Source organism: Vulpes lagopus, chromosome 7 (assembly GCF_018345385.1).
Source record: "Vulpes lagopus strain Blue_001 chromosome 7, ASM1834538v1, whole genome shotgun sequence".
NCBI lineage: Eukaryota > Metazoa > Chordata > Mammalia > Carnivora > Canidae > Vulpes > Vulpes lagopus.
The window spans coordinates 1092584-1096971 of record NC_054830.1 but is presented as its reverse complement, the minus strand read 5'-3'; positions in this window follow the sequence as shown (position 1 = coordinate 1096971).

Sequence of the window (4388 nt, the reverse complement as noted above, 5' to 3'; positions counted from 1 at the left end):
GCCCGCTCGGGCCCCCGCTCCCGCTGCCGCTCCCGCGCCGCCGCCGCCGCCGGCCTCCGCATGTTGGCGCGGGCCGTCCCCGCCGCGCGGGCGCCCGGCTCGCCCCGGTCTCGCAGCGTCGCCCGCGGCCCGCGCTTACGCCCCGGCGTCGGGGGAGGGCGCGCGCCCACTGCGCAGCCGCGGTCGGCCCGGGGCGTACGGCGCCTCGGCGCGGGGCGGGGCTTGGCGGCCGCGGACGCCGCCGCACGACGGTCGCCGCGCTTTGCGGCCGCTCCGGGACGGCCGGGCCGCGGCCCGCGGGGGGTGTCCGGAGGCGCGCGACCCGCGTGGGGGAGGGCGGGGAGCGGGGGGCGGAGGGGGTGGGACCCGCGAGTGCGGGGACCGAGCCGGGCCGCGGCCGCCCTCCCGGGGGCGGGGCTCCCGCCGCTCGCCCGGGCCCGCCCGCCGTTGCCATGGCGACGCGTGGCCGGCCGCCCCGCCGCGCTTCTGTGACGTCACGGTCTCGCCACCTGACGTCACGGCCGGGCGGTGGCGCGGGGAGGGGCGGGGCGGGGAGCCCGCGGGGGCGCTGCTGCCTCCGAGGGCGGACGCGGTCGGGCCTCCCCGGGAGCCGAGTCCCGCGGGGGCAGGAGGGCGGGTCCAGGTGCTGCGGCCCCGGCTCCGACGGCCGCCCTGCTGCTCGTGCAGCCCAGCGCCTGCGGCTCCTCGCCGAGCTGAGAAGGCCGCGCGGGCCAAGCATCCCCGTGGGTTCGAGGCCGCCCCCCCAGGGAGGACTGCCCGAGCCGGCCGCCCGCACCCTGACCCCGGGCCGGCGGCCTTGACCTCACTGCCCACCTGCGCGACCCACTGGCCTTCCTCCCACCTGGCTGCCTTCTCCCCACTCGGGGCCACTCGACACTCGTCCCCTCGTCCCGGCGCCGACCTCCCTGAAATACAGTCGTTTCACCACCGCTCCTTGCCTGCAGGTGCCGCCCGCAGCCAGTGCCCGAGCCTGGCCTGTGGGACTCGGGGCGCCAGGTGCTCTGCGGCCCTGTGCCCCTGCGACCTTAGGGCTCGTCCTGCCCCATCCTGCCCCAGTCCCTGCAAAGGCACCACCTCCAAAGCCCAAGGCACATCCCCAGGTGTCCTCCCTCTCGGCACCCTGGCCCTCTCCAACCTGAGCCTCCCATGAAATCAGCCTCCTCCAAAGTACAAGCTCTTGACAGCTGCTCAGTGGATGACTGGGAAAGAGGAGGGGGGAGAGGGCTGGGAGGGAGGAGAGGGGAGGGGAGAGGAGGGGGCAGAGGGGAGAGGGCTGGGAGGGAGGGGAGGGGAGGGGGGAGAGGGCTGGGAGGGAGGGGAGGGGATGGGGGAGAGGGCTGGGAGGGAGGGGAGGGGATGGGGGAGAGGGCTGGGAGGGAGGGGAGGGGGAGAGGGCTGGGAGGGAGGGGAGGGGAGAGGAGGGGGGAGAGGGCTGGGAGGGAGGGGAGGGGAGGGGGAGAGGGCTGGGAGAGGAGGGGGGAGAGGGCTGGGAGGGAGGGAGGAGGGGGAGAGGGCTGAGGGAGGAGGGGGGAGAGGGCTGGGAGGGAGGAGGGGGGGAGAGGGCTGGGAGGGAGGGGAGGGGAGAGGAGGGGGGAGAGGGCTGGGAGGGAGGGGAGGGGAGAGAGGGTGGGAGGGGGGGGGAGGGAGGGGGAGAGGGCTGGGGGGAGGGGGAGGAGGGAGGGCTGAGGGAGGGAGGGGGAGAGGGGGAGGGGGGAGGGAGGGGGAGAGGCTGGGAGGAGGGAGGGGGGGAGAGGGCTGGGGAGGGGGGAGGGGAGGAGGGGGGAGAGGGCTGGGAGGGAGGAGGGGGGAGAGGGCTGGGAGGAGGGGAGGGGGGAGAGGGCTAGGAGGAGGGGAGGGGAGGGGGAGAGGCTGGGAGGGAGGGGAGGGGAGAGGGGGAGAGGGCTGGGAGGGGGGGAGGGGAGAGGGGGGGGAGAGGGCTGGGAGGGAGGGGGGGGGGAAGGGCGGGGGAGGAGGGGGAGAGGGCTGGGGGGGGAGGGGGGAGGGGAGCGGGAGGGGGGGAGAGGGCTAGGAGGGAGGGGAGGGAGGGGTAGGGAGGGGAGGGGCAATCCACTTGCTCACCAGCTATGCCAGGCCAGGGACTGCATCTGCTCAGCTCACCGGTGTGTCTGCCCCCAGGCACCCAGTCTCTGTGACCACTGTGTGGTGAATGAATGAATGAATGCGTGAACGAACGAACGAACAAACAAATTTCCCAGTCGTCCCAGATCCTGGAGAAGTCGGGGTTTTATTTCGTCCTACCTCCTGGGCCGAGTGTCCTCTTGTCTCGCTCCTTAGGGAAATCCGCTGAGGCGCCCCACGCCCAGGGGCCGGGGGGCCTGCCGGCCTCTCCTCTGGGGGGCTCGAGGTGTACACGCGAGCTGCAGCCTCGCCCCCACAGAAAGCAGCAGGGCCAGGCCGCGGAAAGCACATGGAACGTGAGGCCGGGGCTGGGGGGCGTGGAGGGCCGTGGAGGGCCGTGGAGGCCGTGGGACCGCGGGCGCGTGGCTGGCCCTCTCTGGTCTGTGTCTCATGAACTCAGGGTTAGGGGCTGGCGCCCTTGCGCTCTGTCCGACCTCACCGCGAGCCTGGAACAGCAGGCGGCCTCTGTGCTTCCTCCTTGGGACCCACTTTCCCACTTTGAACGTAGTCCGCACGCGCCTGCCTCCTGTCAGCGTCGGTCGTGGGGCCCCGGCTGGACAGCGGCTGCGGTAAAGGCCCCGCGGGAGCTCTGGGTGCGGCAAGATCATCCTTAAGGGGCTGGGGGGGGCGGGCAGGTGGCTCGGCGGTTTGGCGCCACCTTCAGTCGGGGCGTGATTCTGGGGACTCGGGATCCAGTCCCACGTCGGGCTCCCTGCCTGGGTCTCTGCCTCTCTCTCTCTCTCTCTCTCTGTCTCTCATGAATAAATAAATAAAAATTTTTTTAAAAGGGGGCCGTGCGGGGACTCCATTGCTCTCCCCACCCCGACCTGGGAAAGCCCAACAAAATCCCAGCCAACCCATCAACCCCAAACAGCTGTGGGTTTCAGGGAGGAGATGGGCGGGAAGCGCCCCCGAGTCCCCTCACCCCTAGGGAAGGCAGGCCCACCTCCCGGGAGAGACCCCAGGTCAGAGCAGGGCTGCACCCTGGTGCCCCACGCCAGCCCACAGGCACACGCAGGCACCCCGGTTCACTTTGTGTAACTGGGGTCCTGGTCCCCGCAGCCAGGCCTCCCCCCGGGGAGCGGGGACGCAGACACTCCCGTCTTTGAAGTGGAGGCTGAGGTTTAGGACGCAGCGACTTGCCTGGGGTCCCCTGGCTTCTAAATCTGCAATGCTGCATCTCCCACTGCTGGGGGGGGGCCTCCCTGCGTCAGGGGCCGCAATGGGAGATGTCGCCTGGTGCCACAGGCAAGTCAGAGTTCTCTCCCTCTCTGGGTGGTGTGAGCTCTGGAGGGGAAACAGAAGGGGGGGGGTGTAGCCCGGAGCGGAAACCAGCAGTTTCATCCTCTGGGAACTGGGCCGCACCATGTGACCATGTGACACCCCCCCCCCCCAGCCACCTCTGATTGGCCCAGAGCAAGGTCCTCCTCGAGGTTGCTGAGCAGGTGTCTGCTTGTGTCAGTGTGACCCAGATAGGGGTCTTTCGCTCTTGCGTGGCTCCTCAGGCGCCGAGACACACAGGAGGCGAACAAGGGCCCGGTGCACGCAGGCCTCCTGGGCCCTTCTGTGGCTAAAACCCTGGAAGTCCCAGCAAGCCTGAGCAGGGGACAAGCAGTGAGCCACCTGTCACCAGAGATGCCAGGTGAGGAGCTCCTTCACCCCACGCCCAGGGGCCCAAGGCCGGGGTGAGGTACAGAGCTGAGTAGTGTCGCCCCCAAAACTCGCATACACCCGGAACCTCAACACCGGACCTTATTTGGAAATAGGGTCTTTGCAGATGTGTTTTTTATTCTTTTTTAAAAAATATTTTATTTATTCATGAGAGACACACAGAGAGAGGCAGAGACACAGGCAGAGGGAGAAGCAGGCTCCATGCAGGGAGCCCGACATAGGACTCGATCCTGCGACTCTAGGATCATGCCCTGGGCCGAAGGCAGACACTTGACCCCTGAGCCACCCGGGCGTCCCGTTTTTTATTCTTTTTAAAGATTTTATTTATCTATTCATGAGAGACGCAGAGAGGCACAGACACAGGCCGAGGGAGAAGCAGGCTCCGTGCGGGGAGCCCAACGTGGACTGGAACCGAGGACCCCGGGGTCACGCCCTGGGCCCAAGGCAGACGCTCAACCGCTGAGCCCCCGGGCGTCCCTGCAGCCGTGTTAGACCTCAGACGAGGTCGCGCGGGGTTAGGGTGGGCCGTGACTCCACGGCTGGTGTCGTTGGAAGAC